The sequence below is a fragment of the Mesocricetus auratus genome, unplaced genomic scaffold (genome assembly GCF_017639785.1).
Source record: "Mesocricetus auratus isolate SY011 unplaced genomic scaffold, BCM_Maur_2.0 Super-Scaffold_6731, whole genome shotgun sequence".
In the NCBI taxonomy this organism is placed as follows: domain Eukaryota; kingdom Metazoa; phylum Chordata; class Mammalia; order Rodentia; family Cricetidae; genus Mesocricetus; species Mesocricetus auratus.
The window spans coordinates 3733979-3761942 of NW_024429185.1; the positions used below are offsets into that span (position 1 = coordinate 3733979).

Here is a 27964-nt window from a genome sequence, read left to right on the forward strand (position 1 = left end):
TTTTCATTTGTAAATATGATTTATTATTCAAGCTGTCCTATTTTCATCCATCCTGAGATGACAGTATATTCACAATCTGAAAAGAGGACAATATTGTATTGATGTAATGTTTCAACTAATCTTATTTGAGAATCAGTGAGAATGCTTAGTGGGAAATGTCTGTGGTATGCAAGGATGGACTCTAACCTTGATATCCATATAAAAATGGTGGAAAGTAGACCGCAAAAAGTTGTCTTCAGTATCTACATATTTGTCATGGCCTAAAAACAGATAATTACATCACACACACACACACACACACACACACACACACACACACAGTGTCTTTTAAAAATAAATTCCATTGCTGTTATGTTATCTGGCATCTTTAGATAATTCCCCTAGAAGTCAGTACTTCCAGATGAAGTATCAAATAGATAATGGGGACATGAAGACACATGTAACATCAAATAATATACCCATATCTATATCAAATCAAGTTCTGTTGTGAGATATACAGTAGATTACTGATTACCTTATTACATCTCTCCCAAAGATATGAAAATGATGCTTTGGATACACGCATGAGGTATTTACTCTTATATTCTTTTAGCATTAACATTGTTATAATCTGTAGACAAAACATCAAACACTGGGGGTACATCTTGTATCCTTGAACTTGTATTCAAAGGACTGACACATGAGAATCAAGAGTTGAAATGTATCCTTGACTAATTACAGATATCCAAGCGAGGCTAGATAACAAAAAAAATAACATGAAGGGAATCTGTGAATATATGAAAAACAAAACCAGGAACACCAACCCAACACCCTTTCACAGGTACACTTACTTGAAAACTATGATCACACACTACCTGATGTTCAGATAAACAATGGACCACTTAGATGATGAGCATCACATTCTATACATTGCAACAGAAAAATATACATCAACCAAGTGAAAGTGCTAAAGAGAAACAATAGCCACAGAAGGAGTAGAAGGACCACAAAATAAATTTCACTAAATGCATTTGCCATATGTACAGCAAATTCCATAGTACTCCAAATGTTTCAAAACACAAACCACAACCACAATTGTTGATCTTCACAATTACACTTGCATGAACATAATAATTTACTTCTTTTAGGATATGATGAAAAAGAGATGAAACAATTTTTTCTTTGAAACTGAAGATGACTTTGATATTTAAAGTTACTACCAAATCATTTACATGAATAGAACTTTTCTCTTGTATGACTTCTTTCATATTTCCTAACATCAAGTTGATATATAAGTCTTTAAAATATTTATAAGCCGGGCGTTGGTGGCGCACGCCTTTAATCCCAGCACTCGGGAGGCAGAGGCAGGCGGATCTCTGTGAGTTCGAGGCCAGCCTGGTCTACAAAGTGAGTTCCAGGACAGCCTCCAAAGCTACAGAGAAACCCTGTCTCGAAAAAACCAAAAAAAATATTTATAGGGTAAGAGACACGACCAAGTTCATTCCTAGGACCAAGGTCAGATTTTAGACTGAAACTCCTGCTACAGAAGATTACAGGGTCTAACTTTCTTGGGAACAAGCACAAACATGCACACATCCACACAAAGACACATTGATACCACATAATTAAAATGAAAACAAATAATTGAGATTTTTTTCACTCATGAATGTCTTTGTCATGTAAGCATTCAATACTGTAACACAGGTATTGAGGCATCTGAAGACTTATTTACAGAGTTTTTCTTTATCATGAATTGGTTCATGTAACAGAAAGCAAGCATGTAGACTTGGAGTTAGAGAAATTAATCCTTCTCTTTGGTGGTATCATTTGAGAAGATTTAAGAAATGCTGTCCTGTTGGAAGAGATATGCCATTGGGTGTGGGTAAGTAAGCCTGACAGTTTACATCTGCACATTATTTTCAGATCCCAGTCTCTGTTTCATAGTGCAGGTTGGGGATGTGAGTTCTTAGCTTTCTGACTTACCTATCATGTCTGAAATTTGTTGCCATGCCATTTTCACAGCGATTCTGTATTGCTGTGTAACCCAAGGCCAAATTAAACTAGTCTGTGAGTTGACTTAGATAGTATGTTTTATCACGGCAACAGAAAAGGCACTAATATACATCCATAAAGTTTTACACCTGAATGAATTAGTTCATGTAATTGAAGAGAAGTGTGAAATCTAAATGGGTTATCTCCTTGCACAAAGTTTTAAGGATATCATAATACTTGAACAGACTGTTGACACCTGTTAGACCTTTTTTCCAGAATAGTCTTGTGTAACTAAATGTAAGTGTGTTGGCTAAAGATCTTACCAAATCCTTTATAGTCAGATTCCCTTCTGTACTAGTTTTTTAAATGTCCTCAAAGATTACTGTGATATGTAAAAGCTTGAACAGAAAATTACACACTTAAAGTTTTACTCATGTATAAAGACTACCATGAAGTACCAAGTTTACCACACTGATTACATTTAAAGGGTTTCTCCGCAGAATGATTTCTTTTTCTCATGAATTCGAAGATTACTGCTACATGCAAAGGCTTTATCACATTGATGACATTTGTAGGGTTTCTCTCCAGTATGTGTTCTTGTATGTAGCTGAAGATGACTTTGACGTGCAAAGGCTTTACCACACTGATTACAATTATAGGGTTTTTCTCCAGTGTGTGTTCTTTTATGTATTCGGAGACTACTATGACATGAAAAGGCTTTACCACATTGATTACATTCATAGGGTTTCTCTCCAGTATGTATTCTTTTATGTATCCGGAGACTACTGTGACATGAAAAGGCTTTACCACATTGATTACATTCATAGGGTTTCTCTCCAGTATGTGTTCCTTTATGTACACGGAGACTACTATGATGTGCAAAAGCTTTACCACATTGATTACATTTGTAGGGTTTCTCTCCAGTATGTGTTCCTTTATGCATTCGAAGACTACTGTAACACGCAAAGGTTTCGCCACATTGATTGCATTCATAGGGTTTCTCTCCAGTATGTGTTCTTTTATGGATTTGGAGACTACTATTTTGTGAAAAGGCTTTCCCACATTGATCACATTCATATGGTTTCTCTCCAGTATGTGTTCTTTTATGTATTTGGAGACTACTGTTTTGTGAAAAGGCTTTCCCACATTGATCACATTCAAAGGGTTTCTCTCCAGTATGTGTTCTTTTATGTACTTGAAGATGAGTATGATCTGCAAAATCTTTGCCACATTGATGACATTTGTAGGGTTTCTCTCCTGTATGTGTTCTTTTATGTTTTTGAAGATGACTGTGATATGCAAAGGCTTTGCCACACTGATTACATTTGTAAGGTTTCTCTCCAGTATGTGTTCTTTTATGTACTCGGAGACTGCTGTGATGTGCAAAAGATTTACTACATTGATTACATGCATAGGGTTTCTCTCCAGTATATGTTCTTTGGAGACGATTTTGATGTACATAGGTTACACCATATTGAATACTTTCATAGGGTTTCTCTCCAGCATGAATTCTTTCTTGCCTTTGAAGATACCTGTGATATGTAAAGTCTTTACTACACTTAGTATATTCCAAGGTTTTCTCTCCAGTATGACCATTTTTATACCTGCAAAGATAATTGGCAAATGTAAAAAGCTTTACTGCACTCATAAGACTGATGAGTCTTTATGTCTGTATGAATTAATTTTACAATTTGGTATAATTGAAGGAGGAATCAGATCTTAATGTTTACAGTCATTGTTTTGTATCTTTGAAGATGCCTATGATGATAAGAGCCTTCAATATATGGCTCACATTTACAGCATCTTTTTGCTACATGAGATTTTTCATATATTTAAAGAGAACTGGAGGAACTCAGAGCTTCACCATACTTTTGTATTCACAAATTTTCCTATATTATGAGTCATACTATATTTGCAAAGTGAATTGTGACAAACACAAGTAATTTTACATTCCAGTATTCATAGGGCTCTTCTCTGGTATGAAGTTTGTTGATGTATTCACAATGAAGTTGGAAAACCAATCAACTGTAAACTTGTATCACATTCTACAAGTCTATCCAAAGTGGGAATTATGACATATCCTCTAACTGTTGGGGGGAAAGAGAGAGAAAAGTTGATTCTTTCCATATCCCTATGCTCACATGACTTGTATCCAGAGTAAATATTATATACCTAGTTAAAGGAAGAATAACAATAAAAGTTTTCCACATTATATTCACAGTTTGACTTTCTGTTCTTCATAGATTTGTTTAAAGTTTCTCCACAATGACCTTGATTCTCATAAATTACCCCTCTCACTAAATTTAGTAGTTACAAGTATATGAACAACACTAGCTTTACTGTGGACTCTTTGCTTATTGGAAGGTTTTGAACAAACACTTATCACCTATTCAATGTGTATACCTTTTATAATATCTGAGTGGTAAACTAAATGGACTGGCGGTTCTACATCATAGCTCTCATCGGGCTGTGATTCAAATGGTGATATCAGTTAAGGCATTTTTCTTTGTCTTCTTTCTCAGAGGAATGCCTTACAAACATATATCAGCTCCCTGACACCAAGGTATATGTTATTTTTTTGAGAATTTAATAATCATCAATTCAATTTTAAGCTGTGCTTATTTATACTTTTGTTTTTCTTTAAAACTTCCAGGACACATTGAAATTTCTCCATAGGCACATTTGTATCACCTTGCACATGAAAATTACCTTCCATGTCTTCTAGAACTTTGACAATGTTCTTCAATAATATGGTCTTCCCAACTGTAGCCTAAAATATAGTACCAGAAAATATACGATATATTATTGGAAACTGGACAATATTTAAGTTACTATCTTCAGTGAACCTTAGGACCATGCCTGATTTAGTCACCTCGTTCTTCCTCTTTCTCAACCAAAATAACAGAAGATTTTCAAATAACCAAGATAGAGCTGTCCCCTTATTTTAAGACATGAAGGAAAATTGACAGTCTTACCTATAGCAGTGAGGTTCCTGCAGGTTTCCAGCATCACATCTTTGTAGAGATTCTTCTGGAAAGGATCCAGCAAAGCCCACTCTTCCCCAGTGAAGTCAACATGCACATCATTATAGGTCACGGCATTCTGAAATTTCCCATATATGTGTACAACAGAAAGTATGATAGTGACAACACTGTATATGTATACTTCCTTGACAATATACTTATATAATTGTGGTACTTCCCACAATTATTCCATGATGCATGACTCTAGGGTTAAAAGGAGTGTTTTCTAGTCAGCCCTATATACATGATAACAGATGTCTTCTGCCAGTACCCCTGCTTTTACAAAGCTATTTAAGAGGATGCTTAAATAAACTGGCGTCTCCAGTATGTCTCTGTCACATTCTTAATACCCATTGGGTAAGCAGGATTTCCATGATCTACACTCCCCCACTCAGGGTCAGACCCAGGGCTGTTTGGCTGGTTCTGACCACAACTCTAAAGGCATCAGTCCAAAATAGGTGGCTCTTACAGCGTAGGACTGATATAGGCCAGACCCTGGCAAATCCCACCACTAGAGAAGAATATGAGGAGATAGGGGCTCAGGGGCTCAGGGGCTCAGTCTATATTCAGTCTACAGTCACGCTGAGGACAGTATCACCCTGGCCTTGATAGAGGTGAGAACTCTCCAGTTCTTTGCTTCTCTGATCTTCAGCTTGAACCCAATATCTGTCTCTGGGTTTTTATTATCTATGCTACAGTCTACACGAAGAAAGCTTGTCCTCAAAATAAAAAACAATAAAATTAAAAAATAATCAGGTTAGCAAAATGGCTTAGCATTGAACAGCAACTGCTTCAGCTGTATCTTATGTGGCTTGGTGATACAATCTATAATGGTAGTGAAGTCATAACAGTAGGACACAAAGAACAGGAAATTGGTTAAGGCTCAAATCCCATCCTAAATGAGAAATTTCATCCAGAAAGGCTCCTCCTACTAGAGAGTTCACAAGCACCCCAAAGAAAACCACCAAGGAGAGACAAGTGTTCAAATACATTATCTGGTAGGTGTTTCATTCAACCAACTAAATTCTCACCCAGGCCACTATAGGCTTACAGTCATCCCATGATGAATGCATTTTGTTTAACTTTAATGCCCATAGCCTGCAATAGCTTTTACACTGTTCAAATGTCCAAAGTCTCTTCAGACACTCAAGGCAATTGCTTGACTGTGACATCTTGTGAAATCAGAAAAACAAGTTACATCTTTCCAACATAAGAATTATCATTCCAAAAGAGGAATGGGAACACAGTGAGAGAAGATTGGACCAAGGCAAGGCTGAAACCCATTAGGGCAAACATCAAATCCAGTAGCTCTGTCTCAAACACAGAGGACTTCAGTTTCAAGGGCTTTGATGTCACATTTTCCCTGCAACCTCTCATACATCTCTATGGTTACTGCCAGTCCCTATGTGCAACTCTGCATGGCAGATATCTCATAGCTTAGTTATCTCAACATCTTGTGGTCTGACAACACAACAGGCTTCATGTTCACAGCTTTAGACAATGAACTGTCACAGTCTACTCACTGGGGTTTTAACTGTGCCAAATATAGATGTTTGCAATAGGACTGAACTGAAACCACAGACTAGGAAGTCAGGACCTGAAATTTTGATTCTTTCTTTTTACCAGTACCAGCACAAATTTGGCTTCTGAATTGGGATGAACCCTGCCAAGCTTGGACCACAGTTTGCAGCAGGTTTTGTATGAAGCTGCCTCCTGGGACTAGGAATGATTTTGTCTAATCCTTCTATTAACTGAAGGCCTAAAAAGATGGAGGCTTACTCTGAGGGCATCTTGCTAGGCTTTCACTGTAGAGCAAGGGCTTTGTCTTTAATGGTGATAATCTCTTTAAAAACTCCTGCCTGTTTCAGCACTTGACTGACATCCTGATCTACATTTTCATATTCATTTATTTCTGCCCGATTTGTTATTATTATTAACGGCCATCCAGCAGATTCAATATTCCATCTGAGAAATCGGCCCAGCCTGGTGGTGGTGGAGAAATTAGTCCCAGCACTCAGGAGGCAGAGGCAGGCAGATCTCTGCTCTACAGAGTGAGTTCCAGGACAGCCAGGGCTACACAGAGAAACCCTGTCTCAAAAAAAAATAGATAAAATGAAAGAAAAAAAAGGAAAAGAAATCAGCCCACAATTTTTTATTTCATCTTACTCAATTTCTCTGGGCATGGGAAGAATAAGAAAAATTTGGGCCAAAATAACACTCAAGTGACCTGTAGCTTAATTTTTCAAGGAGTCTATTTCCAACTAAAATCCTATGATCTCCTCTCCACTGTCTGCATTACTCTCAAGATTCTCAACAGCTTGGTCCAATAAGAATATCCAGTTAATGTCTGTGTATAGTTTTCTATGCCTATTGCCATTTAAGTCCTGATATTTTTCACATTCCTCCAAAAGACATTTCCAGGTTCTGCTCAGCAACAAAATCACATTTAGTGTTTCATTTTTTTGTTGTAATTTGTTTCTCTGCTGCTGTGATCAAATTCTCTAACCACAGACATCTCAGGCAATGAACAGGGTTATTTCGCTGATACTGCAGATCATAATCCATCATTGGGGGAGCTGTAGGACAGAAAATCCAGTAAGAAGATGAAGGCAAAAACCACGAGCAAACATCCCCATATCCTCCGCCCCTTTCTGTCTTCCTTGTTCACTGTCTCATGCTCATCTAGCTCGCTTATTCAGCCCAGGCCCACTTGCTTTTGGATATTGCTACCCGTGGTGGAAAAGCCTTCCCAAATAAATCATCTTTTGGGTATATACCCAAGAGTGGCATAGCTGGGTCTGGATGTAGACAGATTTCCAATTATCTGAAGAAAGCCAAGCTGAGTTTCATAGTGGCTGTAGATGTTTACATTCCCACCAGCAATGGATGAGTGTTCCCCTTGCTGTACATCCTTGCCATCATGAGCTGCCACTTGTGTTATTGGTTTCACCAGGAGTAAGATGAAATCTTAAAAGGAATTTGGTGGCTAAGAATGTTGAACATGTCTTTAAGAGTTTCTCAGTCATTTTAGAGTCCTCTGTTAAGAATTCCGTTTAGATATGTATCTCATTTTTATTGAATTATTTGACTTATTGATAATCTAGTTTTTTGAGTTCTTTATTATCCTAAGTGAGAGAACATAGAGCCACACAGACAAACATAAATGTACGTACTTAAACGTGGATATTATTTGTTAAGTAGAGAATAATTACAGTACAATCCACAGGCCTAGAAAGGCTAAGTAACAGAATGGCTCTGGGGTGGGAGGGGATGTGCATGGGTCTCTCTGGGAAGAGACGATAGAATAGATTTTGTGGGAGGACTGGGGATTGTTTGGGAAGTCCTGTTATTTGCCTGTTGTTTGTCAATAAAGTACTGTTGAGCCTATAGGAATCTAGATAGGTGGGGCTAGGAGTCCAGGAGGATTCTGGGAAGGAGAAACACAGGGAGTCAACATGTAACGCCATGAAGGTAGGAAGCCCGGAACTATTCTCCGGTAAGAGACATACTTAGATTAACAATTATGGGGTAATTACTTAAGTCAGAGCTAGCCAGTAAGAGACAAGCAAGGCCAACAGCTTCATAACTAATATAGCCTCCTGTGTGTTTATTTGGGACTGATGCGGATCTGGAACCAGGCTGGCGGGAAGGCACCTATCAAAAGAAAAAGCTTCCTTTTACATAATGGTTGTCAGGAGTGGGATTGAATTTCCATGCAAAACAACAAAAGGTTTAAAGGAATTTTAGAAACAGAAGAACAGAGAGAAGCACAGATTTTGGTAGCAACATTTTTCTCAGGTGTGCTCTGTTTTGCTAGCCGCAGGCCGAGATTCACGCGGCTCACTTACTAGAGTCTTCCTGACTCGGCATAAAAAAAAAAACCAAAAAAACAAAAACAAAAACAAAGACAACAAGGTTGTTTTAAGAGACTCTGCTAACGATTGAAAGGTGTGTACATACAGCTGGAAGTGGCAGCTTTTGCTGGATGTCAGCATGGACTGAGGCGGTAAGCTGGAGTCACGCTTACGCCCGCCATCTTGATGAAAAACTGGCAGTTTAAAACAGCCGCGGTTTTACAGATAAGACACGTGGCCAGAAAAACGTAAAGATTTACAGTAAAGTCAGACTTGGATGAAGAAAATCTCTAAAAGTTTACAGTGTGTTTAAAAATATACGTGGGATTGAGAGAGAAAATGAAACGGCAAAGTGCTATATAAATACAAAAGCCGGCGTTGTGGTGGCGCACACGGGTAGGATTTACTCCAGAGGCAGAGGCAGGTGGATTTCCAAAGAGAAATCCTGTCTCAAAGAAAAATAAATAAAAGTAAAATAAATAAAGTAATAATAGATAAATAAATAAGCCACGTAAAGATGGAAAATACACAGAGAGTCTGGATACTGCATGCTATTGTGTTTTTCAGTTTTTTGCTTGCTCAGGAAGGAACTGCTACTAAAGTACACTTGATTATAAATGCTGCTAAATTAATCCAACTTCTATCTTTTGAAAATGCCTTGACTTCAAAATTTAAGTATAATGATATGTTACTCAGAAAAGGAGTTTTTGCTTATGTTTCTACAGAAAATGAAAAGCTGAGGATTCCTTCCAGGCTTCTGTGGTTCGATGAACCAAGACCCCCGGAAGCAGTGGACAAGGTGTTCCAACAATTGAGACAGTTAAGATGATGCAGCTTTACAGACCCCGAAAATAAGGACTTATTCAGGTTTCTGAGTTTTGTCATGATCCCCATGGTATGAACAGCGCCCCTTTCCAGCATGAAGCAGTTTGGAATGAGCGACGTCCTAATTCCCATCTTGTTTATAAATCTTTGTTTTCATTTAAATGGGATTGTTTATAATTGGCTAATGATCACAGCCAATCTTTTTAATGGTAAAAAAGGGAATTATGGTATGGGTATTGTTTTTCATTTATTGATACAAATTCAAGGTCAATTTTGTGATATGTATATTTCTCCTCTTGATTAAGTATTGTGCTTATACTGATCTTTTAAAATGTAATGCATAATTGAATACAGACTATAGATAGTTACTTTTAATAGTCAGAACTTATAGTTAGGTTAGTTAGGTTTTCTAGATATACAGAAAAATATTTGAGATAGATAAACAGTCTTCAAACCTCTCAAAGACCTTCAGAAAATGGCATTTAAAATGGTTTAGGGCTTTTCTTGACAATGAGAAATGTCTGCTCCTGGCAGCACCAATTACGTCTGAGAGGAAGATGGGCATCGAAGAAACTTGTTATGGAGTTTGCTTTCAACATGGCAAGATTAGCCATTTGGGCAAGAAACTGCTCTTGCCTAGACTGTTTGACTGTTGCTGTATAAACTGGACATGCAGGACCCACAGGAAAGTGAATGCTGAACTCAGTCTTACAGGGTTCCTGCTTCATGGAAGAGTCTGAGAGACTTTCTGCAGGACAAAGAAAAATGATTGACAGACTGCCAATGCAGATGGACAGTTTGAAATTTCCTGCTTTGCTGAGAAGTGTTCCAGACACATTGTGGCCTATGGGCTGAAGATGGATGCCCCAACGTTACAGAGGAACTTCGGGTGACTGTCCAGGCAGTAATATGTCTCTGTCAATCCTAGTGTTTATATATTATCCTTCTGTGGTCTTTGATGGAGTTGAAGACAGATAGTTATAGTTTTTCTTAGTTATGATAAAAGATAAGCTACATATAGGACTTTGGACTCACAAGAATGAGATAGAATATATTTTCTTTAAATCTTGCTGAATGTTGATAGACAAAATATTGTAACTGTATTCTTACTTGATAACTGTTCTGTTGTATATAATTTGACTATGTTAAAGTTAAGACCTTTCTTTTGTTTAAACAGAAAAGAGATGTTGGGGAAGTCCTGTTATTTGCCTGTTGTTTGTCAATAAAGTACTGTTGAGCCTATAGGAATCTAGATAGGTGGGGCTAGGAGTCCAGGAGGATTCTGGGAAGGAGAAACACAGGGAGTCAAGATGTAATGCCATGGGGGTAGGAAGCCCGGAACCATTCTCCGGTAAGAGAAATACTTAGATTAACAATTATGGGGTAATTACTTAAGTCAGAGCTAGCCAGTAAGAAACAAGCAAGGCCAACAGCTTCATAACTAATATAGCCTCCTGTGTGTTTATTTGGGACTGATGCGGCACTAGAACCAGGCTGGCAGGAAAGCGGCTCTGGAACCAGGCTGGCGGAACGGCTCCTTCTCAAGGAAAAAGCTTCTCTTAACAGGGGATAGGTACAGGAAGGATCAGGTGAGTAAGGGAAGGACAAGAGGGAGAGAATGCAGGGAGAGGTGATTTGAATAGGGGAGCTTTTATGGGGTGATATGGTAACCTGGTACCCTGGAAACTCCCTGGTGAGTACTCTAAGTAGTTGAGAATACAATGCCTGGACTAACCATCTTCTGTAACCATCTCTCAGTGGTGGGGCTAGAACACCAACCCAGTAAAATTACTTGACCCACATTTGTCCTGTCTGCAAGATATGTTGGGGCAATGGTGGCTGAGACCTTGCGTAGTGGCCAACCAATGACTGGTTTACCTTGAGGCCCAAGCCAAAAGAGGGAGCCCATGCCCAACACTGCCTGAATGAACAGGAACCAGAAGTTGGATGGCTCAGAGAACTAAGGTAGAACAAATACAACTGACCCCCCTCAAAAAGTCAATCAAATTATTCTTAATTATATTCTGCTATAATCATAGATCCATGCCTAGCTGAACTGTCATCAAAGAAGCTTCCTCCTGCAACTGATGTGAGCAGATGCAGAGATCCTCACCCAATCTGTATCTGGGAACTCTGGGAACCATACAGAAGAAGCGGGGTAGTACTGTAGGAGACAGAGAGGTTAAGGATGCAAGGAGAACCCAGCCCACAGAATCAACTAAGCAGGTATCATAATGTCTCACAGAGACCGAGCAGCAATCATGGAGCCCACATGTGTCTGTGCCAGGCCATCTGCATACATGCTGTGGTTGCTTACCTTAGTGTGTTTGTGGAACTCATAACAGTAGGAGTAGGGGTGTCTCTGATTCTATGACCTGCTCTTGGACCCTTTTCCTCTTACTGGGTTTTATAATGGAGCCTTGCTATGAGTCTTTGCACCTAGTCTTGTTGCATTTTTTAATGGTATGTTTAGTTGACATCCTGGGAGGCCTGCTCTTTTCTGAAGAGAAAAGAGGAAGCAGTGTAACTTGGGGAGTCAGATGGAGGGGAGTACTGAAATAAGTAGAGCAAGAGGAGGCTGTAGTTAGGATGAATTATATGAGAGAAGAATAAATGAAAGAATAAACAACAACAAAGAAGAAATGAAAATACAATTAGTCAACTTTCAATGATCCTCAAAATCTATAACAGCCCAACACTGCTCAAATGTCCAAAGTCACTTCTGATACTCAAGACAATCTCTTGACTGTGACATCTTGTAAAATCAAGAAACAAAGTAAATCTTTGCAACATGCAGTGGCACAGCACATATTCCCATTCAGAAAGAGAGGAATGTGGCCATGTTCCAGCATCCAACTCATGCAGACATCCCATGTTCAAGTGCAGGCCACACAAGCTAGAAGAATGGGTAGACAAACCCAGGCACAGACTCCCTGCTACACTAGAGTTCATATCAGCCAGCAGAAGTCCAGGCAGGTTGCCCAGCCATGGAGTCCTCCACTCTTTCAGGAACCCCAACACTATCGCCAGTCCCACTTCACTCCTAGTTGCTGTGTCCTAGCTTCCAACTTATGTGGAGGGGCCCTGCTCTAACAAAAGACACACCAACTTATGTGGAGGGGCCCTGCTCTAACAAAAGACACACCAACTTATGTGGAGGGGCCCTGATCTAACAAAAAACACACCAACAAAGCTGAAGTACAAGTAAAAGACCTTAAAACAAACTTCATAAAGATGATAGAGGTCCTTAAAGAGGAAGTGAATAAATCCTTTAAAGAAAGCAAGGAAAAGGTAAACAGCAAGAATGACAAAACCTAAAGAAATAGATGATCCTTGGAAACATGAGGCATCAGTGTTAACATGTGTATGGTCAATTTGCAAAATGAATTGAATACAACCCAAAGAAAATATCCAATAATTTATAACAGGATACCTTATTCAAAAGCTACATGCAAAGTAGAAAGATTCAGAATGCTGAATAGGATTAGGAAAAATTAGTACACATATTGACACAATGTGACTTCTATACTTATCACAAAGTGGCAACAATCAGGGTGTACAATATTTGTGAAATAATAAATGGGATGAAGAAAAAATATCTAAGAAGGAAAGTATGTTGAACTTTTAACCAAAAAAACCAAACATAACTCAGCAAGGAAAAATGTGAACTTGACCAATATTACCTATGATTCTATATGTATAGAAATTAAGTAAACCTGGATTTCACAATTCCTAAAAAATTAATTCAAAGTGACCTTTAAATTGCTGTGTCCAGCTACTGATATTTCTTCCAAACAGAGAGACCCCATGCTCTCTAGTTTTCTCTGCAAATGGAGGTAATACCTTTCCATGGCTCTGCAAACTCTCATTTTGCCTTGTTTCAGACAAATCCAAGCCTCCCTTGGCCCCCACACAAAACAGTGTAGAATAATTTCAAGTCTGCTTCCTACCACATAGATAATGGCATAAAATGTGAAATCTACCCTACCTACCTACCCAATACCATGCAAAACTGAGATAACCCCACTGCTCAGAAACTCCTTTTATCCCCTGGATCTGAACTTCACTGAATCATACTGTGGTGGCTGGGCTGTAGCTGATGGCATATCCTGTCAGGTCCCCAAGGGCAGGCCAGTGTCTGGATACTATCAAGCACATGCACACTAGGAGTGTTCTTAGTGGTTTCAGGGAGGGCCAGCATAGTTCCTGAATGCGAACAAACAAGACTTTCTGAGCCATGTTGGGGCAAGCCAGAGGTTCCAAAAGAACAGACCAGTGAAAAGCTTTGTAAAGCAGATGGAAACAAGGAAATATCTGGAAGGCTCTTGGGTTCAAAGAAGGGTCTGCAGAGTGGCTTAGAGGCTAAAGAATCAGAGGGTGACCTGGTGGCAGTAAGGTCCTTAAAGGTGGCAGGTGGACACTTGCTCCATTTTTCATGCATCAGGGACTCACCTGGATGGCCATGGCAAGGTGTTCCCAGAATCCAGACACTCCTGACATCTACAGTGATCTCCACTGGTGGGGTTTCATCATAAGCCCAGGTTGACTCTTGGCACAGCCGACTCAGGTCCTGGGGATCTTCAGGGACCAGTTCCAGGGATGCAAGGAATCACGCAGGGTGATGCTCCTGGAACACATCTTTCAGCTATCCAGGTATTAGCAGACAGGCAAGACAAGAACTGGGCTGGTGAAGAGAACACAGGGGCTTGTACAGTCCCACCTTCCTGCCTCCCTGAACCAAAATTGCCAATTGCCAATCAGGCATACCATCTCCCCGAGGTAAACTCAGAAGAAATTCCTTCACTCACATTCTCACAAGCACAAGTACAACAATCTCCAGACAAACACGCCAGTCCATCATAGACACACCCATACAATATGCTCATCCCCCACCCCAGAAACACCCTTCCAGACATCATTTCAGCCTAACTCATAGGACCTGAGAACCCTGTTGAGACCTCAGCCCTAAGGGAGCTGCTCTGATATTGGGGCCAGTGGGATACGGACAGCAGGCCATTCAGCCACTACAACCTCAGTGCCCCGGAAGAGCAGACCTGGTCTGGGCAGGGGCCGTACAGGACCTGGGAACCTTGAGCTACAGCTGGCCAAGTAGACAGACCCTGAGACCTGCAAGAGCTCAGGTGAAAAAGAAAACATGGCCAATATATGTAATAATATAGAAGGATTGTGTGTGTGTGTGTGTGTGTGTGTGTTTGGTGGGCAGGGATCTAATGAGGTTCTATCCCTAGACAAAGTACTACAGGAAACTAATGACTTTTGAGAGAGGGAGAATTATTCTTTCCAAGAGATGAGCCTCCTAGTTGGCTATGTAAAACAAACTGGTCTGCCCTGAAATAAACAAACAAACAGACAAATAAATATAAGAAACTCCAAATGGATTTAGAAACTTGTAATTAAATATTTATGTGCATAGATGTATAAATATATATGCAATAATAATGACAGAAAAAGACAACTAGTTTGAGGCAGAATAATTGTGAGAGGAAGGGGAAGGGAGTTGTAATGTATTTATATTTAAATAGAATTTTTAATATTAATCCTGGAACATAGAGCTAAATGGAGAATTCTCAAAAGTGAAATACAAATGGCTGACAAACACTTAAAATGTTAAACATACTTAGCTATGCAAATTATATCTTCTCTCTGATTTCATCTCATCCCAGTGAAAAAGCCTAGAATAAAAAAAACAAACAAAAAGTGCTGTCATTGATATGCTAAAAACAGAACTCCATTTCAGTACTTGAGAAAATACAAATTGGTGCAATTATTTTAAAAATCATCATGGAGCTAACTCTAGAAGTACCATATCAATCAGCAGTATCACTCCCATATATATATATATATATATATATATATATATGTGTGTGTGTGTGTGTGTGTGTGTGTGTGTGTGTGTACATGTGTATGTCCATATTCAAATATATATCCATATTCAATTATAGAGACACCTGCTAACCCATGTTCATTGTGATTATACCTACAACAGATAGGAAATGGAAACCATCTAGATCTGCATCAACTGAAGAATGAAAATTGTTAGAGTCATACTGGGTGATGTTACTCAGAGATAATGGGAAAAATGAAACTATGGAACTTACAACTAAACAGAAGGAGCTGGAAGCAGCTATTCTGAGAAAGGCAACCCACAACAAGGAAGGTAAACACCACACATCACTGTGGAGGTGGGTGTTAAATCTCCACATACGTGCTTCACTTGTAATGCCCATAGAGTTCATGCAGTTAGTAAAATGCCATTGGGATGGCTATGAAGACAGGGAGACAGAATGTACAGATACAAGGGAAGACTGGACCAAGAAGGGTTAAACTGGGATGGGGTAGTGGAGGTAGGGCACAGGAAGGAGAAGGGAAAAAGATAAAACAGAAGACCTTTGAAAGAGACATGGAAATTTACTTTAACATCACTAACATACACTCACACAGACAGACACAAACATGAAACATAGGAAGGGAAATAGAGAGAGAGAATTAAAATGGAGTGACTAAAACAGAGCAATGATGCCCCTACCGGACACCAGAGGCTAACAAATAAATTGGTACCATGTATAAGTTGCTTCTTTTGAAGTTATTGCAATTAAGGCGCCAAAGACCCCTCAAACATTACACTGTGTTGCTACTGCTCTTAGTTGTCAAGAACTTGATGATAAGACCCTATTGCTGAAGACACTGTTTGAGTCATGGTCATGGCAAAAATCAAAGTGATAAAGAAGAGGAAGCTTTATCCCTACTGGCTTGTTCCATAGTGCTGGAAGGTGCTATGCAAGTTAGTGGGGGAAACAAGTCATCATCAGTCACACCCAACTGTAAACACTTCAAGCTACAGTAAAGATGACATAGCAAGACCTGCCCACTGCTCCAATAGTACCACAAATACTGTGGAAATAAGCAACCATCTCCTGACTGTATCTAAGCCCCTCTCCACAGGATCTAATTCATACCTGGCACCGTTATCAGACTAAAAACCTAAGGATAGGCAGATTGTTGGCCTTAGGAAAGAATGTATTACTGTTATGCTTCTAAGTGGACATGGAATGAAACTGATTCAAAATACCTTACCAATATATCTATGGATCAATGGAAATCACATCCCTCAACTTAAAAGCTTTGACTGAATTAGACTGAGTGGTACATAACTGGCCAAGGTAAAGAGAATAAGTGACAGGGGAATGCTCAGACTTAAAGGAACATACGTAGCTCAATTCCCTCCTAATTCTCGGAGATCATCATGGAAGATGTGGCAGGAAGAGCATAAAAGGCAGAGGTGAACTCTGTTCCCCCAGACCCAATCTCCTGTGGCTCATACCTAGTTCTACAACAGATTACCAGACAAAGACCCTTTCCCCTGCCCACATCTCCTAAGGATCCCACAGGCCATCCTCTACCCCCCCCATGCACACACTTGATGCTGCATGTCAGTCACCAACACCAGCAGGTATTCCCTAGGAACACACCAGCATAGAAAGCCAATAAACCGGACAGCACACAGCCCTCACACTCTCATAGAGTCCAGAGAGGAAACAAAAACCAAAGAACTTAATACCCTACCAACTAAGACAAACCCAGAAATCAATACCAGACCCAGATGCCTAGAGTCCAGTATAAGAACATAATCAATAAGAGGCAGGGTAATATGTCCCCACCAGAGTCCAGTTACAAAATGTACAGCTGAAAATAGTAGCTCAAGAGACTTGTAAGTTATAACTATAAACTGCTATTAGTATATTATATGTGCATGTCCTGTAATGGTTCTAAGTATGTAATGACCAAATGTTAAATATTAAAATGCACATTATCCAAGAAGAGATTTTATGAGCAAAATGGGAAGCAAATGTAGTACACTTACTGTTCTTGCACACCAGGAACAGATATTTCCATTTTGTTTAACACACAGAAATTGAACTCATTCTCGTGAAAAAATGTTTAAGTACCTACACAATGACCTATAGAACAATGTGATTAGAGAAGAAAATAATAGCAAAATCATGACATAAGTAATAATTACAAAACAGTTTGATTCTGATAACATTGAAGATATTAATATACACATACGATCACCAAGACACCTGTACATGTGTGCACAAATAATAATATGCAGAAGCAATTTACATGGTTATATACTGTGGAAGTGAATGAAAGTTATGCTGGACTCCATTAAGTCTTAAGATGCCTGGCAGATCTACATATGCTTAGTGCTTTGAGGGTAGACACCAGTCCATCTCAGGCAGATCCTTAGCCCACGTGAAAATTATCCTGAGAAATAAATAATAAGGTTTATGAAGTTGCCTCAGCCAGGAAGGTAATTGCAACCAAGGCTAAGGGTCTAGTTAGATCCATAGGACCCACATGTTAGAAGGGCCTAATTCCCTAGAGTTGCTCTCTGGTCTCCACAAAAGCACTGTGGCATCTGTGTGTGTGCCAACAGTAGAACATTGAGCACAGGGGTTTATATTAACAAGACAGCTAGTGTGCTTTTGTTTTTGCATTCCCCTAATGATAGGTCACTTTCTGGTACCCTATGAATATTGCTCTTAACTAAGTTCTTTTCCACTAATTTACACTTAACCATTCCTGCTAACTCTCTTACCATACAGGAGTCTTCTGAATTTTATTCCTTTTCTAAGACTTCAATCAGCCCAATTAAGTTCCCAGTATTCGAGACCAGCCTGGACTACCAAGTGAGTTCCAGGACAGCCTCCAAGGCCACAGAGAAACCCTGTCTCGAAAAACCAAAAAAAAAAAAAAAAAAAAACATACTGACTTGTGTAATTTTTTTTGGATTGCACAATAACTAACTCAAATTTACTAGTGAACCACTCTAGGTCAATTTCATGAGTGGACTGATTTTAGTGCATAAAATTCTTACATTTAAAGCAACAATGGCTACAATTACCCAAATTCAGTATATCCACTGGTCTATGCAGTTGCTAACACAAGTAAGAAATTTCTCTAGTGTCAGACACTAGCTGTCTTTGCCACAGGATGAAGTTGGTAATTTAAGATGCATACAAATTATAATACCATCCATTAGTATAGGAAGTGCTTAAACTTTAAAAAGTACATAATACATGTACTGGCAAATAATCAGTCTAGTGTGAAGATTACACACGGCACCATGCTGAGAGTTCCTCCTTCTGTGAAACTATCTACAGCTGCAGTTTACATTAATAATGCCTACAATAAACCACTTTTATTTCAAATTCCACTTTCTAGGCACCTTCTCCTAACTACTATGAAACAGAGTAACTTAGACATTATCCAGTAAGCTGTAGTAAGTTCTTCATGCAATCCTGACAAAGAGCCAAATTTGGTTACCATTACTCCACACTTGTTGAGTTTTTGTTTTTAAATCTCCCACATCATCCCCCCCCCATATGTCAATGGCACAAAGGATTTGAACAAACGCTCTCAGTCTCTGCAGCCTCTGCTATGCAGCTCTTATTGGCTGAACGATTTTCCTTTCTAGCTCTACAAGTAGCAAACCTAATTCTTCAGATCTGACACTAACTTTTAACTATTCATAGTACATGACATATGACCTCAGCACTCAGAACTGCTGGCCAGCCTGGTTTGGACCACAAAACAACAACAAAATTCCATTAAGGATAGTAAGAGAAAGCCAAAGAATTTCAAGTCGCGGAAAAACTCTTGAACCTCAGAGTGGCATGAGCTGAGCAACACTTTAACTAGATCATTCTGCTTCCTGTATGGGAAGTAACTATGTAGCTTAAATCACTCTGCTTCCTGCATGGGAAGTAACTATGTAGCTTAAATCACTCTGCTTCCTGTATGGGAAGTAACTATGTAGCTTAAGTCACTCTGCTTCCTGTATGGGAAGTAACTATGTAGCTTAAATCACTGGGCTTCCTGTACGGGAAGTAACTATGTAGCAAAAAGGAAACCAACCAGTCAGGGACTCTCACAGAATCGCTGTATGCAGGAGATGGCAGGGAGCAGGAAATTCAGCCATCTTGGTAATAGGAAGGGTTCCACCTGAAGTGTACTCTGAGGGCAGAAATAAAGTTTTATGCATAGGGAAGATTCTAGTTTGATACTTTCAACAATAGGGAACTAAAGATTTTTAATGACTTCACCAACAGAACAGGACAAGCTATAAATTCATTTCAAGCGTGGCTATGTGATCAGATGAGACTGCTGAGAGACTTTGCAAATACCAGGTGTCACAGAAGCCCTTGAAAAAGAGACGACATATGAACCTGAACTCCAGGCATCGGAATGATTGAGAATTAGTGTCACACCACTTGTTACAGTGTCATCCTCACTCTAGCATCAGTCAACTGATGCTCTGTCCCCAAACCACACTGCATACACACACAAGAAGAGTTAATGTTTTCAGCAAACACATCAATCATAACTTCCCTGAAGCTTATAGAGCAGAAGCCCTAAGAATTTTACATCATTGTTTAAAATCTAGCTAGGTAGAAATTAGTTCAAGACTATCTTAAACAGTCAGTCTGGACCATCCACATGTTTGTATTATAAAATAGAAATTCAATAAAATAACAATGACAATTTCAACAACAAACCAGAAATGTTAAAACAATGGTATAAAAAAGCTATAAGACAAATGACTTATTATAGTTGCTCAAATATCAAAATTTACAAGCACATATGCTTAGACCATGTGCAATGGTTCAACCAGAGTTGAACCATTAAGACACTCAGATCCAGTACTTCAAAAGTGTAGGCAGGAGGGTCAGGAATTCAAGGGCAGCATGGGCCACTGTTTCAAAAATGAAATTTTATTCATAAAATAAGAGAATTACTAAGTAGCTGGTGAGAAAGTCAGAGGGTATAGTGGCTTGCTGCCAAGCCTGGCCTGAGTTTGATCCCCAGACACCACACATGGGAGAGAGAACTTCTGAACTCCACAGATGGCCACTTTCAGGGGGCCGTGGAAGCATTCAGGTGTCAACCCACCAGAGGAATAATTCTCTGATGGAAATGATTCCGTCAGGCAAGGCTTCCAGGACTCTGAAATCCAGTGGCCTTCTGTCTGTAATTTCTCTCATGTGCCACTGTATTTTTTCCCTAAGAACTGCTATGGGTATTTTTCCTCTGCTTGTGTGTTTATCATATGTATTTATTCCATCTATTGGGCTATATATCTATAGCTGGTCAGGAAGATGGCTTCTCTTATATTTTTTGGTTGTGAGCCTAGCCTTTAACGGCTGAGCCATCTCTCCAGCCCGAAGATGGCTTCTCAATAACCTGTATAATTTTGATTTATAGAAATTTACTAGGATATGCTTAATAATTAGATCTATTGTCCCTCGAGGACAAGACTGCTTTGTTCCTTTTACTCAAACTAACACAAGAAAATAACAAATTCTCATCAAAGACAAATTACACAATTAGTTCATGTTTACCTTAGAGCAAGTTCAAGTTAGACTAAAGGCTTCTGTAAATAGATCACAACTTTAAAACTTTACAATTATGTACAGGGTCTGGAATTGTTAGATCTAAGTCCTTTAAAGATTTAGCATGAATTAGGGTGGTATTGCCGGTGTCTAATCAAGGTTATCTACACAAAGCACCCTAAGAAAAGCACACCAGTTCTCTGCCTGCCAAATGTGCAGAGTGTCTCAAAATTTGTTGCACTGGGCACTGTGACCCTCCCTCTGGTCACAGTCTTACTCCTGAAACCTTGAGACCTTGTGTTGCCATGGTAAATAGCTCTGCCCTTATGGCTCACCCAATGAGATGTAACTCTTGTAATTGCTTCAAGCCTGTGGAAGAAAAGTATATTTAAGCCAGGTGGACAAGAAGCTAAGAGGAATGAATTGGAATTGGGACAGAGAATTAGTGCTAAAAATTACAGGACAAGAGAATTAGAATTAGGGCAGAATAACAAGGAGACAGGACTGGAACCGCACATGTGTGAGATTTTTCTGAAATCCCTCAGATTGGAACTATCCTAAGCTCTTTCTGCTGCTCTGTGGCTTCTAACCTGAATCCTGGAAGTCAGTCTTGTGGAGGGTCTCCAAAGTTACCCATACCCACTACACAAAAATACCTGAATGATATTAAAAAAAAGAATTAAGAAAGTTGAGGCAGGAGGATTAAGACTGGGTAAGGCTACTGCAATAAAACACCCATGCCAACAAAAACTAAAACAAATAAAAAATCAAACTGCTTATATTTCAGTCTCTGTTGATCACAAAATATTTCCTGTGTTATATTCTTAGCTCACCTGAGAAGATTTAATGAATATAATTCTGTGTTGTTTTAAAACATGATTTTTAATAAAGAAAAAACTATTTCTATTTTCACTAGACTAAAAATACTTATTAATCAAGTTATTGAAATACAAATATTAGTTTATTAAATTCTGTACTAACATTAAAAGTTTTTCACAGATTAACAATAACAAAACCCAAATAAATAAGGTAAATAAATGATCCTTAGGAACATAATGAATAAATATTAAGAAGTTGTATATGGTCAATTTGCATGATAAATTACATAAAATCCAAAGACAATTCTCAACACTATATAACAGGAAAGTTTTAATTCCAATGCAAACAGAAACACACAGAATGCTCAAGGGACTGTGAAAAAATAACAGTATGCAGATTCACACAATGTGATTTCTATATTTACCACAAGAGCTACAATAATCAAGAATGTGTACAATATTTCTGAAAGAACAAAGAGGATAGAGAGAAAAAGTCATGAACAAAAGCAGGAAAATATAGTCAACTTTTAATTAAAAGATCAAAGGAAATTCAGCCAGGAAAACTGAGATCCTCATCAATGTGACCCAGATACCTATGATTCTATGTGTACAGAAATTAAATACAGACTTTACAACTCACACAAAATTAACTCAAAGCATCTCTTAAACTGTTTACTCCCAAGCTATGGATAATTCTCCCAAACAGAGAGGCTCCATGCTGTAGAGCCCTTTCTGCAAATGGAGGTGATCTCCTCTAGAGCCTACAAGGGCTCTACAACCCTTCTTACCCACTGTGGTTTTGGGCAAACCAGCTTTATTGATGCCCAATTACACAATAGTGTAGAAGAATAATTTAATGTCTGTTTCCTGCCACATATATTGTGGTACAAGATGTGGCATATGCCTTATCCACTTGCCCAACAGTGTACAAAACTGAGATACCTCTGGAGCTCAGAAACTCGTTTTGTCCCCTGGAACTGAACTTCACTGAATCCCACCATGGTGGTTGGCAGCATTCTATCGTATTGCTGAAGGATGAGCCCCATTACCTCCTTTCTGCGAGTCTCTGAACTGTCTATAACATTTATACAACAAATCTGAAAGTGCAATGCAATGTTCAGAACTTCTGGAAACCAGGCCTTCAGTTTTCCAGTCTATTTTCCCACTGCACACCAAAAGCAATACCTGTGTGTGCATAGTGGGCAGTGGTATTACAAGCTTCATACCTTCCCACAGCCAGAGTTGCAGAGCCTCTCCCTCTCCCGAGAATTCACACTCAGTAAGACTCAGAGGCCAAAGGTCACTGCCCAAGTCACTACAGGTACCAAAAGAATCTCATTCTGGCTCATGGTACAGCCCAGTCCCAACAGCTCAAACTCTGATAGCTCACTCAACCTGCTCTTCCTGGTCTGGGGACAGTCCCCCCCCCCCCACTCACCATGGCTTGGTTTGTGGTCTTCCTCACATCTCCCTACAGCAGAACCAGAGGAGAAACCTGGCAAGAACCTGTGAACTACCTCCCGCTGGTGCTCCTGATGCTAAGCCTTGCAGAGACCCTCATTAGCTAGGGCCACCCAGCTGGGGCTCAGGACAGCAGAGGTTACCCTACTGGGTGAGCAGAGATCAAATGACCCACAGAGCACAGGCCTTCCCGGCACTGCCCTCCACCCTGTGTTCAGACAGGGCCCTAGACTGGGAGGTCTGTAGTTTAGTAGAATCTTCCAGTCTCCCGTATTACTTACTGCTCCTCTTCCAATGCTCAGGGTCCTCTGTGTGCACATTCCATTAACACTCAATGTCCAGTGCAGCCAACCCTTTGCTTCTTAGTGGGGAAGTACTGTATGTAGCCAGACGCAGGTCACCTACCAACAGTAACTCTTGTTAAAGCAATCAGAGACCAGGGATCAGAAAGCGATAAATGGTCCACAGGAAGGCTTGGATGCAGGAAAGAGACACTGGAAACTATGTAATTATAACCCACAAAATTATGTTTAAAAGCTAAAGAGGCTTTATGGTCATATGCTCCAGGGATTTCTATCAGAGGACTCCACATACTATGAGCACCATTTCTCGAAGGTTGTAAATCTTCAACCTGGAGAACACAGTCATGTTAGGCAGGGACACACCATTTTATCCAGTTTTTCTATTTTGGTTGAAATAGTACAGCTACAGTAATTTGCTTTCATGAAAGTTCAGTTCTTTATCCAGATTCTTGATTGCCAGGTGTGTGGATGGAAGAAATGGCTGTGAGGACATTTATTGATCATCTAAAATTGATTCCCTGACTACTCATTGCTAATGTCAATGATGTCAACTACTGTCACAGCAGGACAGCTTTCACCCTCCTTCTGCCACATCCCCACCTGTGCTGTGACTATGCCTACTTTACAGCTGTCCAGTGAGTGCACTTTTTACATAGTCCCCACTTCATTTGAGTTAGCAATATAACCTAGAGCAGCTGGAGGACTCTCATTCCCAGACCAGTCAGCGCCCAGCCTGGAAGGAGTTACAGGACTGGTCTCCCAGCACTGGGGAGCAGAAGCAGGATTAAAAGCTCAAAACAATTCTCAATTACACAGTGTGAGGCAAGCCTGAGCAACAGGAAACATTGATTTACACTAGTATTTCTCAACCTTCCTAATGCTGTGACCCTTTAATACGGTTCTGCATGTTGTAGTGTTCCCCCAACTATAAAATTATTTTCAATGCTATCTTATAACTGTAATTTTGCTACTGTTATGAACTGTAATATAAAGATCTGTGTTTTCCTATGGACTTAGGCACCCCTAATACAGGATCATTTGATCCCCCCAAAGGGCGTTCCAACCTCTCCAGAATGAGAACCACTGCTCAAAACTGATATAAATAAGTAAATAATGCTTAAGAAAAATGGAATGGAATTCCTAGTGAGAAGAAACATTGGAAAATAGAAACAGAGATTAGACCAATAATTCATTTAAAGAAAATTAAATTTTAAAAATAATATCAATAACTGACTTTTTAAAATGTTAAAAATAATTGGGAGGACACTTAGCTATACTGACTTTGAAATAACAGAGTAAGCACTTCCCTGGTAAAAAGAATAACATTAATAAGAAATTGTATGACTTTGTCCATGTAAAATGTTAGCTGCTGCGTGTTGTATGCTGACACAGGCTTACAGCCAATGGCTTGAGTCTCAAATTTCTCAGCTGACTTAATTGTGTTAACTAGAACCTCATACACCTGCATAGGATTGTTAACTAAGCAGAAATTGAATACTCAGTAGTTCAAACTACCCTCCCTATACACCCATCAATTCTATCTGTCGTTATTCACACAGAAAGATGTAATACATGCTGGGAAATTTCACACAAAGTCACTCACCCTCCCTATGAGTTCCTTCTTTGTAATGGGGACCCCTGCAACTCACTGCCTTAACCTTCAGTCTGTGATCTAGCTATTGCCCAGTCTCTTTCCCCTGCAGTGTACACGGTAACTGTTCCTCCTCTTCTGCTCTGAAGGGAGAAGCCACGCTCCACACACAAACCCTTTTCCTGTCACTGCAATGGACAATGCACTAGGTGACTCAAACTGGTCATTTTAGAATCTGTGGGACTACAGACTTGTAATCCAGGAATTTAGTGTGGTTACTCAGGGGCTTAGCAAGGGAAATGCCTGTGGGGCTACAGACAGGGTTCAAGTCCACCTCAATCAACACAGGAGACCTTGGACCAAAACCACTTTTCAAAAGGACTGGAGATGCAGCTGTTCTAGAATTAGTACACATTTATGACACGCCAGAACTTAAAATTGGTTGTGACTCTGTAATGGCCCCTTGAATGGCATGTTCTCTGATGGGGGTGGGGGGCTGCTTGTAAATTGGGGTTGTCTCCTTTGTTATGGGAATGTAGCTTAATTGCAGGTTAATCCTGGGGAACAAACATTTACATTTTATGATACTAATCTCTAACAGGCATGGTTAGCATACTACTTCTCTTTGAGGAATACCTATAGTCTACTTTGTATGACTTAATGTCTCGTAAGAATTAAGAAATCCTTATACCACCAATTCTATTACCATCAATTCTACTCTTCTACATCATAGTTTGGCAGAAGAATGCTACTCTACACAGGAGACACCGTTTACAAGCTCCACAAAATTAACTCCAGATGAGTCGTACACCTCAATGCTAAATGTGCAGAATTTCTGGAAGATATTAGAGAGACCAGAGCTCTCCGACTTTGGCAAATCTGCTTTCCATCAGCACAATACAAGCACTACAGGCGCCAGCATTTCACAGTGACGTCAACAAGAAGTGTATTTCTAAGCTCCAGTGCCCAGCACAGATGCAGTCAGCGGAGTGAAGGTATTCAGAGGCTGCAGCCTAGCCCAGGGAGTTGCAAAGACCACGCAGGACTACAGAGGGACCACGCAGGGCACACAGGACCAGGCAAGAACATGCCGAACTCTGTTTGGCCGCTGGTTCACACCCACCAGGGGGAGGACCCATCACACCCACTCCTGCGGATCAGCCGCCCCCACCCCCCTCCTCCCAATCTGGCGACTGCAGCCCCTCGCTCACTATGGCAGGCCACTCCTCCCCGTCTGGGGACAGAGGCCCCTCGCTCACCATGACTGCTTCAATCGCCTGTGCTCTCTCCACAACACAGCACGGGGCACACGCAGCACACAGGCAAACTTCGGGAGGAGCTGAACCAGAGGACTGGCAACCGGAAGAACCCTCCCATCTTTCTGTCGGGTCTGCTGGAGGGTCTGATTGGCTTGTGAGGCCTGAGTGACAGGACTGGGTGAACCTAGGGGACACAAAACCTTGATTCTCAGCCCTAGCTTTCAACACAAGCACAAACTGACTGGAGATTTACACCAAACTGAACAACAAGTCTCTTATTAATATAAACCAATGGGTACAGTTTTAAAAGAGAGGCTAACACAAATTCAAAGAGAGGCTAATCACAAAAGGAAGACAGGGTGTCTCAAGAACATTATAAACAATGTCCACAGTGGGCACTGGGTAACCATAGCCCCACGTGCAGAGACTTGGGTTCTCGTGATCTGAAGCAAACCCTTCACACTGGTCCTGGCCCCAGACGTTTGCCAAAGTATATTCCAAGTTTTAAGGAAGGAGCTCTGCCCCTTTCTCTACTCATCAGGGTCTCAGAGAAACCTCCCAAGGCACAAGCAGGTTGCCAAACTCGGAGAGGCCTATTTTCTCAAAGATCTTCTAGAAGCTCTGCACTTGCAGTTTGACATTAAGGTGTGAGGTGCAGTTGGGGTTATTTGTGGAGGTTATGAATGGCATCTCACGTACCGCATAGCACTCCACTACTAAGCTGTGACGCAGAGGAGTAGAGTTGGTGCTATAAGGAATTTACCAGAGCTTCGGAGAAAGTAAGTCACACAAAGGACAATTTAGCTAAGGGAGGGCCTGCCTCTAAAATACCCCAAAGATGAGTAGTGTGTTAACCAGGCCCTGTCAGAAATTAGGATGTAAACGTTGTTCACCTTTTAGGTATATTGTTATCGGTCACATGTCTGTAGTAAAAACAGCTAATTTGGTGCTCATCAATGGAGAGGATAGAGACCTCCTCTGTGTAAAGATCTCTTTATGGTAAGCTGGAGCATCAGAGTTTTAAGAGGGATTTCTTAGTTGTGTTGTACTGGATGCTGTAAGCATCAGTTCAGTGATGTTTTGCTATGTTATGCTGTTTCTTTCAGTTGCCTACATATACCCACTAAAAACATGGTAGTGATGCCATATATTATATGAAGACTCTCTTGTGTTTTCTCTAAGGTTCAGTTTAACAGATTGTACTTAAGAAATTTTAATGTAGTCTATTATCCCATATACAGTTTCTCTTCAGCTTTTTTTATTTAGCTATTGCTTGGCACTATCTTAAGATGAACAGTTGGTACCTTCCTGTGATCAGCTCTGCCTGCTTACAAAGAATGACAGCCACCAGGTTTACTGACAGCTTATATGCCATCACAGAAGGAGAGAAGGTGTCCCCTCCTTCTGAGTATACAGCCTCTTTCCCAGGAAACAACTGCAAGT

The 27964-nt window shown here is 40.0% G+C and overlaps 1 pseudogene; it reads right to left on the bottom strand.

The window, feature by feature from the left end:
• On the bottom strand, positions 1-26649 carry LOC121139133 (annotated as a pseudogene).
• Between the last annotated feature and the right edge of the window lie 1315 nt (positions 26650-27964).